This window comes from Scatophagus argus, chromosome 8 (assembly GCF_020382885.2).
Source record: "Scatophagus argus isolate fScaArg1 chromosome 8, fScaArg1.pri, whole genome shotgun sequence".
In the NCBI taxonomy this organism is placed as follows: Eukaryota; Metazoa; Chordata; class Actinopteri; family Scatophagidae; genus Scatophagus; species Scatophagus argus.
This window is the reverse complement of record NC_058500.1, coordinates 15,106,736-15,120,002: the sequence shown is the minus strand read 5'-3', so window position 1 is coordinate 15,120,002 and position 13,267 is coordinate 15,106,736. Positions and strand designations below refer to the sequence as shown.

The 13,267-nt window shown below is 39.3% G+C and overlaps 1 protein-coding gene across 3 annotated transcripts in view; it reads right to left on the bottom strand.

Moving 5' to 3' along the window:
- casz1 (castor zinc finger 1) overlaps window positions 1-13,267 on the bottom strand; it is a 169,757-nt gene that overhangs the window by 80,406 nt on the left and 76,084 nt on the right. The gene's annotated exons all lie outside the window — the stretch shown is intronic.

Sequence of the window (13,267 nt, the reverse complement as noted above, 5' to 3'; positions counted from 1 at the left end):
ATACACCCCTTCTTGATGATCATCATTTGCATTACTCATAACAATGATTCTTCAGAATCTCCTCTGATTTTCATAATTGCTGTATAGCTGTATACATTACTACATACATACTCCAAGAAAATCATGGCAAAATCTCATTATAGGTACACACTTGAAAGAAATTAACAGAGCTTATATGAGGTATACGGTTTATTTGTATGTCAACATGCTGCAATGTCTTTCTTGTATTTGTGCACTGTTTACAGAATGATACTACATGAATTATGATATATCATGTTGCTTAGCGGCACAGTGCTGAGAGCAGAGATTTTGTAGATAGAATAGGCCTATGTTTTTGAGTCATACATTTTTCTTGACACTGCTTTCATCCCCCGGCCGTAATCATCATATCTCCCCCATTGCTCTCCCGGATGCAGACATCCATAATGCAATCTTCCTAATTTTGATCCCTCGCAATCTGGTTTTTAAAAGGGAGGGGAAAAAAAGGGACATATTTCTGAAGGCTTGCTCCGTAATCATTTTAGACAGATAGCCTTTCCCATCGCAGATGAGCAAATATTTGTAAACCAGCTATCTAATGGAAAATTAGAGTGAAATTAGAGTGAAATTCATGACAGTGAAATCCGATTATGTGTAATTCTATTATGCCATCTTAGCCCACACAGCATATTTTTGTAGGGTTTTTTCCATAAATACCTATGCCAGGGGTCCTGCTAATCAAATAAAATTGAAATTCATCTTCCCATTAAATTCAATTAGCTGCAATTTCTAAAGCCTAACAAAGATTTTAATTACTAAATTATAAAATTCTCCCTAGCCAAATTGGGGAGAGAAAAAGTGCATACCCTGCTTCTGAAAAACAAACCCATGAAAGGAAATTGTTGATCAAAAAAGATATCCAGGGGAAAATAACATTAGGGAGAGCACTGGGGCCTTTATTCAGCGAGTCTGGGTGGGGAGTGACGTGTGCCAAGCGCGAGGCTCCTGGGCCGGAGGAAATGAACTTAGCTGAGGTTCTCTCTGTCTCTAAATGTCTGCCCTCAGAGTTATTATGCTGTAATTGACTAATTGACACCTTAATTTCATTTATGGGGCTCCTGTGTTCATAAAGCAACCTCTGGGTGGGGCAGTGGTCTTGAGCGGAAGCAAGGAAGTCAACATCCAGGACAACAGGTAGGGCCTTAGGCCTTCAGTTCTGTCCTCGGCAGATGACGATTATGCATTTGATAATGAAATGGTCGGGAAGAACATACTGACTTAGCAGAGGCTTAAGAAGCATCTTACTCATATGTTTAAATCCCTCTGATGAATGCTGATGGGTAATAATCATGCATGTCCAGTCTTACAATCTGGCACTGCAGACACTAATGACCTCCTTCAGGGTCAAAGGAGTTTATTTTTGGAAAGTACAGTTCTTACACTAGCAATCGGGGATCCAAGCAATGTTTTTAGCTGCTTTAACACAGGTCAGCATGGGTGAGTATTCTATTATTGTATCCCGGTTCTACTTCATCCAAGATTGTTAACTATTGCTGGTAACGTTTAATGGAGAGCACACTGCTAATAGGACAGATCTGGAGTCCCAGGTCAGCCACCAGGTCCATTTCCCAGCCACCCCCTGCTCCTCACCAGTGGGCCACTAAAATAACAGCTCAGCACCCTCTGCAGACTACAAAGCTCCATCTGAAAAGGCACCTGCTGCTGTTATTCACTTTAGCCCCTTTGGCAGCTCACTCTGTCTGTTTAAAGGACACGTAGAAGAGAAAGACTGGGAAATGATGAATTATTTAAGTATGAGGTCTAATTGTTTCAAGGCAGACATCTTGTTTCTGGAAGGTAAAGGCTTGGGGGTGGGGGTGGGTGTACATGTGAGGGGGGGTGGGAGTCTTTGTGAAGAGGTCTGTCTACTGTGTAATGCAGGCAGTGTCGTACTTGAAGTGGCTGGGTAAATATGACCAAACTGAAACTTTAATCTGCTTTTTCCACACCCAAGCTGGCCGGGTATTAAAGATAATCTTTTTTGTGTGTCATATGGTGGGAGATATAGATGGAGCTAATTTTTTAGAGACAAATCTGATATTTGTCAACTGGTTGAAAAAAAAAAAACAGGGGATTTTCTGCTAATCCTCCCTTGGATGTGAAGGCGCGTTAACAGCAAAATGCAGATGGTGTTCTGTGCACCGAGAGTACCCAACACTCAGCGCAGTACATACGGAAAGGCGCAGTTAGCCTCGCTAGGGCTCAACACAACCTGCAGATAGCGAACTCCATCCCACATTCAATTAATGAGTCACTTGTGAAAGCAGAGGCATATTAATTTATTCCAAAGCGCAAACTTTGCAAAATACATTTCTTGGTTGTTTCTCTTTACTTTTTGTTTCCTTGCTGACATAACATCCTCACTTCTAGGCTGTGTTCATCAAATATTCAGTTGCAACTCAATTCCAATAAGGAAAAGAAAACAAATTATAAATAAAATGGAGGCATAAATCTTTCAGGATCCTAATTCTAACTTTCCCTTGGAGTGTTTCTGTCTTTATTTTGTCACATTAAGCAGTTTTGCTTTCCGTTCCCACTGCTAGGCGTGGCTGATTTTACACTGGGTGGAAAGAGCCTTTTATTCTTCTGCTCTCTTGTTTTGGAACACTGCATTTTGTGGTGTCACTTCTTTTATGCACAATTATCACTTGTGTAACTTCTGGTTTTGTTTTGTTTTTTCTTTTTTTTTTTATGAGAGACAGAACAATAAAACCTACATGATGTTCTTTTTTTGTTGCAGTGGGATTGTTTTAAGCCTACACTTCACCCTGTCGATTACAGCTGCAGTACAACCTATGGCCACAGTGATACAAAGCTGTCCTGACTACTTTATCTTTGCCAATATTTTGGGAAGATGTTTCCTCTGGTCATGTTAACACCAGAATGCAACATGGCAGAGGTCTCTGGACACATTCCTACACTGCTTTGTAGCACTACATTTGACATCATATTGATAGCTTCAAAACAAAGTAAACATGTCAGAAAAAAATACATGAGATATGGCATATGTACTGAAATACAGTAGACTGTATTATTGGGTAGATGGGCTAAGGAGTGTGTACTTCTGAACCAGTTATTGAATATATAGCTACTACGGTTGACAGTATGGGACAGAGCAGATTAATGTCGACTAGAATAGGTGCAGAGGGACAAATCTGCAAACTCCAGAAACACTCAGCTTATTTGCCTTCACTTACACTCTCACAGTATCTCATATAGTCACTTGGCCATTTCTGTCATTTCTATCGGTTCCCTAACAAGGGACTTCATTTCCAAGAAATTAAAGCAGAGTACATAAAACCGCAATGGAACATTAATTTTGTGGATCGAGTTTGTTTATTTATCACGTTAGTCCACTGTAATTTTGCACAGCATAGTTTATGAATAAAAAAAATACAATACCATTTTTTTTTTCACTCATGGATCTGAATGAACTGTTACTCTATTAAAGGCTACTGAATTTTAGCAAGCTGCAGTGTGTCCTTTTCTGCATTTAAGAGGTAATAACAGTAAGAAAGACACTTAATTGAAACGCAACAGGCGAGGAAGTTATATTAGTCTGCAGCATATGTATTTGTTCTGCACAAGATAGAGCTGACTTCTATCGATTAGTGCTGCTACAGAAAAAAAGTTATTATATGCACTATGAAATTCAGCATTTTTTTTTAACCTTCAGCAATGCTTGTCATTCGCTTGTAAAATAAATATATAAATATACACTAGGAGGAAGAGAAGGGGGGAAAAAAATCGCTAAAGCTCTTTTGCTGTAATTGGCTGAATAGCAAGGGCAGCAGAAAATTTACAGGCAGACAACAGTGTGAAGGGGACTCGGTCACAGTGCAAAACTAAGCCCTCAGCACCAGCAAGGGAGTAAGCAAGCCAGAGCAGCATGCAAGCGTCTAGGTGCCTGTCTGGCATATCTTAACAGCACGAGACACTTGTCTCTCCCTAGCTTTGGCGGTAAGCTGCAGATCACAGTCCATTTTCTGGACAAGTTAAGTAAATAACCTAAGTAAGCATGCATAAGACAGTGACAGGCAAAGAGAAATCCCCCAAAGTCACAGTGGTGACACTCTACTAAATCCAATCAAACTGAGGAGAGGAGAGGGAGAGAGACAGAGGGAGGCAAGGAGAGAGGAAGATATCCACTTTACTGTCTGTGTGTGTCCAACAGCATTGATGCAATAACACCTCATTCAGTGTTTAGCCCTTCTCAAAGGACAGGCAGGGATAACACTTTAAACCCTGTGGCTTTATCTCCTGCAGATTTTCCATAAAATGCCAAGCCAGGGAGCCGGGGCCATGTGACAACCATGTAGGTCAGGCCAGATGGGGGGTAGAAAGTGTGGGAGGTGAAGGGAGACAGACAGAGTGGGGGAGGATGGGAGTTTTCTAATGGAACTGTTGAAAATAGCAAGCAGTAACCAGATTAGATCAATTAAGATTCTGTCTGTTGCTGACTAGAGCAAGACAGAGAAGTTAAACGTAAAAACACACACACTGCCATCGAAACACAAAACTGAACAAAAAAACAACCACATCACCTACATTTGTTCAAATGCAAAGTTTTTGGGACTGAGTAGAGTTAAGGTATCTAAATGCACCAGACATTTCAATTGCAGTATCTAGAGAGGAAAATGGTAACTATATTTCTATGTTGGCTTGGACAGCTGATGTCAAGCCATGGGATATCCAAGTGTCAGTCAAGCAAATACAAATTAAAAGTCTGACCCTGACAAACATATCTCTATGCCGTCATTTTTTGATATGGCTACATGCCCTGGATCCCTGAACTACACAGCTAACACTGTGATCGACAACATGGAAAAGCAGATGTAAGCCTAACTGTTAAGCTCTTCCAGTGGCCACACATTTTCTGCTGGAGCAGCTGAGCAGCTTCAAGCTGTTTTATTGTCAGCCATGTTTTTGGTCTGAAAAGTCTTAAAATATGTAACAACTTTCTGGTCCTCATTACAGTCAATAATTAGACAGCTTTGTGTGACCAATAAATTAGGTCATATATCTAAAGTCTTACACTTTACCTATGGGTCAAAGTATATCTCTGTGGGACCAGCCAGTGATAATGGAAATAGTATTAAATTAATAAAGTAGTGATCAATCAACATAAGTTGATCTGTTATGTAACCTCTGCAACACGTTACCCATCTTTCATAATCTCGACAAACACCTAATTTACAGTATGATATGCATTATTTTTGTGAACACTCTGTGTGGCTGTGCATGTGTCAGGTAAATCCTGACAGACGTTACAGCTAGTACACAATTTCAATGCAGCCCACATCGAGCCTCCAGATCTTGGTTTCTATGAAAGCATTTTCTGTTGAACTGGTTGATCATTATCCATGACATTTTCAGAGTACTGAGATATGTCAATATTCTGAAGCTCGATGGGCTTGTATAATTGAACTAAGGGCCCTTAGTTTCCATATGCTGAGGGCACAGCTTCCCAGTGGAATACCAGTGACGCTTGATGGAATACAAAAGATGGACAGGATTAGGCTTTGTGCTGTTGACTGACCTTGACATATATTTTGACCCACATCTTCACTCAATCACATAATTCTCTTTTGATCAATGAAAACTCAGGTTATGCCAAAAGATGTACGCAAATAGCGACTTTCGCTCCTCTGAACGTCTACATTTTTCTATTAGTTCTGTACACTACTGGCTAGCTTTGTATAACCTGGCCTCAATCAAACTCAAAGGCACTATCCCTGTGAAAATAGTATTGATCAAAACTAGAATCTATCCATGCATAAGAGCTTGTTTCAATTGATTTTTCCTCTTTGAGCTGAAAAATATAATAGAGTTGATATGAATTACAGGGTGTTTTGCTTCAATTCATCAGCACAGCCCAGATAATACTTGCTGTTGCCAGGGAAACATGATAACAGTTTTTGTCTGTTTTTCAACAATCAATTACTTTAATGCACTTATGCTAGTGTTTACAGAGAGAGACACACCAGTCTGTAGAATTCACCAATACTGTAACTACATGGTTTATAGCAGAAACATAGAGCATATGGGGCTCCAAGAGAGCACTCATTCCATCACAAACAAACCAGATCTCAGCTTTCTAATACCGGGATAACAAATCTACGTTGGTGTCTAAAATGTAGGTTATCTCAATGATGTCATATTGTATATTGTGTCATGTTTATGATGTAATCTGATCTATGCATGATCTACACATGCCACAATAATAACACTTACAAAATATGTTTGTGATTCAGCAAAAGTTATACTTCGCCAAACTGTCTCAGTTGTCAAGTTATGCTCATAGATTTGCTGTCTCTAATTCCCAAGCTCAGTTCCCTGAAGCCTCCTGACATTTTGCCTTTATAAGACAGCTATGGGTGTTAATATGGTCTTGCAACATAAACAACCTTTTATGCCTTTACCATCATGTTTAAGTAAAATACATACAACGACAGATTAAACTCAGTAGACCAACAGGCTACCTCCTTCCTTGTTAACAGACTATTACTGTACTGTTATCTTTGGAGTGTCTTCTGTAGGTTTTAGGCTTGGGGACTTAATATTATTGATGTAGCAAAGGTGCAGTGTTGTAAAAGAATAGAATAGTAATTGCAGTTTCACAGTCCCTATCCAAATCCTATTCTGAGCCAGTAAGATAGATAATAAACCAATATGGATGGACTTGTGCTAAATAGTTATCAGAGAAAGACTCTTACACAAACCAGGAATATCAACTTACATTTCCCCGTATACCATAACAGAAGACTGTAAAGCAGACACAGTGTTTTCCACAGGATGGAACTGTAGCAGCACAGGTGAAGTAAAAGAAGTGTGTCTGCAAAACATTTTTGGTGCACACTGACAAAGCAGGCAAACTTTTCTTTTTCTTGCAACTTTTTTTCAACTTTTTAAAATTCCACTTAACTTAAAATAACTTAAATGTATCACTTTGAAGCAAAGGTTACTGAAAAACTGATTGTTCATTTTTTTTTATCATTAGGTGTTGGAAAACTAATGGATGATGACTCTGAGAACAAACAAAGTCTGCTTTAACATAAAAAGACAGATCTTCACAATGTTTATTTTACAGATATGTGTTTCCTTGCATATTCCTATCAAATGATGTGTTTGCTGCAGCATTACAATGCAATACTCTTGAAGAACTTGAAGAAATGTAATAAAAGGTATGCAAATTTATCACTACGTAATTTTATCTGTGAGATTTTAGTGTAAACCTTTGTCATAATTAGAGTATTGATTCGTGAGTTAAGGCCAGAAACATGTTTTGTGAAGTAAGTGACCTTTGACTAAATTCTAGTCCAAGTTGAGGTTTGGGTCAAATTTGAAGAAATTCCCTCAAGGCATTCCTGAGATATTGCATTTGCATGGACAACCCCAAAACACAAGGCCTCAGGCCACAGCTATCACTGGTGCATAAAAATCACTTTATACCACTGTTGGTATGTGTTATTTTTATCAATGCCAGCAGTGTGATTTTAGTCATGACACACACTGTCAGTTTACTGAGCAACAACACAAATTTAGCATTTTTGTTTTGTAGCAACATGTTTAAACACCAATAGTACTAGATCAGTACTAGATTTTGCAAAGACACTCATGGTTCCCAAATCCTCTGACTTTTCCTCTAGTACCATCATGATGGTGACTTGTGGTTTTCACTGAAATCTGTCAACAATTCTTAGATGACTACTGGCCATTAAATTGCTGCTCACATTTTTGCTCCCTTCAGGATGACTTCTAATAGCTTTCATAATTTGTACATCATTCTTATTACATTAGAGGTACAAGAGGTTGGTTTAAGCACTTGGGGTGTTGACAGGACAGCATGAATCTTTATAGGCAATGCATCCTCCTGGGAAAGCTCTTGTATGTCTCTGCAAACAAGCAGCTAACTCCAAAGACCATATAGCAGACAGGATCATGAACATGAACTTACTTTCTAAATGCCCCTAATACTGTCTCAGACACCCTGCAAAGAAAACTGATTTCAGTTGTTTATGTTTGGAGTTTCCTATCATTACCAAGAGCTCATGACAACAGGCAATGACTGAAACATGAATAAACTAGTCAAGAGAACTGAGGAGCTTTTTTTCAAAACAACATCTATCGCCTCCAATACCACACCATCTGTCAGGTAATCTCATGCACCATATTACTCACTAGAGAAAATAACTCAGAAATACTTTTATAAGAGCAGCAACTGATTTCTATACTAAAAAGGGAAAACCACCATTCATGATAAGTGTCCCATTGCCTCCCACGCACTTCGAATTCAGTTGCAAATCACAGAAAACACCGGAAATAAAGTTAAGAGAATAACATCATCTGCAAAAAAGCAAGAGAGGCAATCCTGCCATCACCAAGGGAACCCCATATGCAAGGGTTCCCCCAAGACTTCCACTTCTGCACAAAGCTATTATCAGGAGTTCCTCAGTGTTCTTTCTTCTCAGTGTTCTTGACAATATGCCAACGCAAGATCTATGATCTATTGAGAACAATCCAGGCAAGGGGTTTTTGTTTTTTTGTTTCCACAGTCATGGATGCTACAGTACATATTGCTTGCAATACTGTCCTGATGAATCATCAACCAAATCAAAACAACATCAACATAACAGTGCTCATACAGAAACTTGAGTATTCCAGCACCATGTGGCACCTCTCAGTACTCAAAAAAGAACATACTTCAGGTAGCATTCAGGACTTTGTTTCCAGTGTCAATGCTGTGCATAAGGGTTAGTGCTGCTATAATTAGGTAGTACTGCTAGGTTTGGTCACATGGCTATACCTCAAGACTGTAGGTAAGCACAGGTTGTTGTATTATGTGTGGTCACTGCACTGTTGCTGTAATGGTCAGGTGTCCCAATACTTATACAATCTATTTTAAATTGATGCAGAGCAGACAGAGAGTTTTGTCACATGGTACAATGACAGTCACCAGTAGCTCAACCAGCAGCTTTGCAAAACCATATTGTGGACTAACCTTATGGTGGACTACCGTGCCTCAAATATAAATGTCACCGCAAGGAAAGTACAAATCTTAAAATATGGGTGCTTCACATACATATTCAATACAGCAGCAAAAAAAGATCTATACAATCAGCACAGTTTCAAGGTAGACACCCAAGATTAGTGTCACCAATTCAGTATCAGCCTAAATGTGAAATATGGTCATTGACCTTTTGGATATAAAATGCTATCATTTCATCAGACAATTGTGTTAAATTTTGTCATAATAATGTATAAATTCTTGAGTTGTGGCTAAAAATAGGACTGTGGAGGTTCCATTGACTTTAACCTTTGACCATCAAATTTTAAACAGTTCATCTGTGAGTACAACAGGATGTTTTGCCAAGAAAAATCCTCAAGGCATTCCTGAGATAATGTGTTCACGAATATAGGGCAGACAGAAAGACATTTATATATGAGAAACATAATGCCCCTGGCCATTGCTATGTCTGAAAAGCTCAGATAAACAATAATATTACAATTTCCTCACAAAATAATCAGACTGATAGATATCCAGGTGATTATTGGACCAATATCATAAAATAATTTTTAATGTGTTAAAACAAAAACATAAGTATCTGTTTGAATAACAGTCTTTAACAGTTTAGACAGTTTCATCAAGACATGACAATAATAGAAATTTTAACTTTGGCTGCTAACATGGGACACATTAAGTTTTGTGACTTCAGATAAATTGACAAACAGATAAAAAAAAGTACATTTCACTTATAGACAAAGTTTCTTAAAGCTCAACAGTCCTACCATATCCGGGTGTTTGGACTGAAAATAATATGCTGCTCCATCTTTCAAAGATGTACTTTTCCTAAAGCATTGTTGATTGCCCTGTGTCCATTACTTGGAAGGATTATGATAATATTCCACATTGTGCTCGGCATGATGCACAGGAAATTCAATACTCAAAAGGTTAATGCAATCAATTAGGATGACAAAGGAGTAAAGTAAAACCCTCCTGCTCGTGGAAAAAAGAGACAGGAGAAGAGAGGGGGAGAAAAGGTATTGAAAGCTTGAATGGATCTACAGAGAGAAAAGAGGCACTTGAAACGACAGAAAAATGGCATTTATTCAGCGTGCACCGTCCAAGGCCAACCAAATGAAACACACACAAAGTGTACACTGAAAGAAAGAAAAAATAGCTCTTAGATAGTGAATTGCATCATTCAGCACTCAACCAGTTGTAATTGAACAATACAGGAGCAATATTTTTGTTTGAAGGTAATCAGATACCTCAGCCAAGGGAAAAATGCCCAGTACTAGAGGCTTGAACATCGATTCATAATTCTCATAATGTTCTATGGACTTTTCCTTCGTTCCAAGTCAAGTTTAGTCTCGCACTTCATTCCCATGTGCATTGTTGCATTGGCTGAATATTAACAGCACGACAATTGTGCATGGGAGTGATATCTTTTGTTATTTAGATAGATGTTACAATGCTATACAACACAAAGGAGTCTCATCATTGCAGATAAATGGATAAACTTGGATGGCGGTATTGAGCTCTACAACCATTGTAATAATCCATATTACCTTTTCAGGCTCAGTCTGTCAAAATGGTGATGTATTAATCACATTTCAGCAATCCTCCGTGGCTAATGATAATATTATGAGAGTCTGGGTGGCAATATTTTGCTAACGTCTGCAACGCCTATTTTCTGCCGATAAGTTGTGCAAGGAGAAAAGCCTAAAACCTTGTAATCCACTTAGGTAAGGCAGTAGACTTACCTACTTCTGCAAACACACAACCTCATAAATCTACTGCACCTTCACATTCTTAAAGACTGTCGAACTTGAAAAAAAAAATGCAGCAGGTCCCTCATTCCACTTTGTTTGTACCAAATGAAGACATGTTTCACATTTGAAACCATTGCACAAGTTAAAGAATTGTTCATGCTGCACAGGTCTTAACAGATACTGTGCATGTCCTTAAGTCTCATTCAGACTTGTAAATAACCTCAACATACAGAGCCTCAGTACAGTCTCCAACTTAATATAATTTATAACAGATCTTTAGCAAGTAAGCTATTTGGCATATTTTTCCCGAGAGTTATAAATGAGAAAAAAAAAAAAACGCTACAAAGATAGGATCATACTTAAACACTGATTTTCTGCCAAGCACACTGAACTGCAGCCTTTTTATTCTACATTTTTCAACTTCCATTCAGCTCCACTATGAACAAATAAAGAGGTATGGGGACAGCAAGTACAAAAGCTAGGGTTAGGCGGTAACCAGGGCTTTATGTTTTGACCGTAAGAATTCCACTTTTTTCAGGAACACAACTGCTGTAATTTGACCTACATCACATTTTTCTGTTTGGGCATTTTCGGGTCCAGCAGCCACGTCACAGAAACAATGGACTAAAATGGGCTTTGAAGTCAGCCGTGAATGAAAACAGAGGGGCTGACACATGAAATGCCCTCACAGCTGGGCAGCCCACAGTCAAAAGAAAAACAAATACTTTGAATGAGAGGGGGACACGCCGCTCCTGTCTGAGCTTCCTAAGGCCCTGAGCCACCACCGGGAGGTGGGCTTTCACGATATGCCCGTAATGATGGATGGATTGGGAGGAAAGTCTATTCACATGGAGATGTTACATCATAAATATTTACACAGGGCTGCCGTTTCCATGTAGCCTTTGCTTGTTTTGACACACTGGAAAAATTTAAAGGACAAAACGTGTAGGAGAGAGAAAAGTGCAGAAAATGAGAAGACGACTTTGTGATCATACTATACTGAGCGACACAATAACACTAAATTGAGTTTCATGAGTTGTTGCTCTTTTTTCTCAGTGAGACAAATTATCTTTCCTACGGCGAACTGCGGGCTTTATTTACCTTTATCCATGACTGAATGAACTCCTGTTTATTAGACAATCATTGCCCTCCTACACACAAACCCTGAAAAGCCAACAAGACACTAAACAAAGTGATGCTGAATTTCAATTATAAATCATTATCCAAACCAATTTTCTTCTCTTCCGTAAAGAACTACAAGTAAGAAAGAACCTTAACAGAGCTAAACCACAAAACATGTGCTCTAATTTTCAGCAAAGCATCACTTTGCTACTTAAAAATCTGCCTGATCTTTCACTGTGACCAAAGAGAAGTAAATTTGTTGTTGGTAAGCAGCCCTACAAATTTCTGCTCAGTGAGCTCAATTAAAAGCCTTGAAGCCCCCTGAGACTGTCCCTGGAACCAATGAAAACAAATTTGGCAGTTTAATTTTCTTCCCACTGTCTAAGAGAGGGACTCCGCTCTGGGAGTTTTCTCTAGTCTGTGGGAGCCAAAAGCAGGGGGTGGGGTGTGGGGTGTGTGTGTGTGTGTGCGTGTGGTGGGGGGGGTGTCATGCCAGCCCCGTGTTAGTGTTAGTGCCAGTTGGCCTTTATGATTAGTAACATTAACATATATCAAAAGCCAATTAAACTAACTGTGCTCAGTTATGTTGTTGTTATGTGGTTAGACAAGAGGAGAGTTAAGTTATTCTGTGTAGTCTACACTACAGTTGACTCATACTTAACTATGTTTCACAGGCCGTCCATATCAACCTGTTCAAAAATGCCTTTGTGTGTGTGTCCATGCATGCTCCCCACTGTGAGGAGATCTTATGGGAGGAAATGTGGCTGCACAGAATCTGATCTGCAGCTGCTGTTAGTTCTTGTATCTATGTGGAAATCTGTGGATAGTGTCATCATCATGTTGTAGGGAGGTACACTGGGCATCTATCAGGGGCTCTGATTGATGCAAGGAGTGTGTCTTCTCGCTGGTGTGTGACTGACACCACCAGAAACAAAGGACTGTGGTGTAGCCCTCTGCCTCAATTCACAGCCATGCTACCCCCCAGTGATAGTGAGGGTCTCTGGTTTGACATGAGACAGCCCACGGTGTCACTTCTGAATGTTTAGATCCCTCTTGACTAGGAGGCCAGGGGCAAGGGCTGCTGTATGCATCCTCATGACAGACTCCCACATCAGCATTGTGCTCATACCAGCTAACATCATTAGCACAGAAGGTTTCATCTCAGGGAGAGAGAAAAAAAAAAGCAACCCAGTTTCTTCCAAGTCACAAGTCATTAGCGTCCTCTCGAGAGTCAAATTGTACAGAGGCAGATTTTTTATCAGCAACAAAAGGTTTTATACTCTTGTTAATTTGGTGGATGTCATCTGTACTTAGATGTCTGTGTCTAATG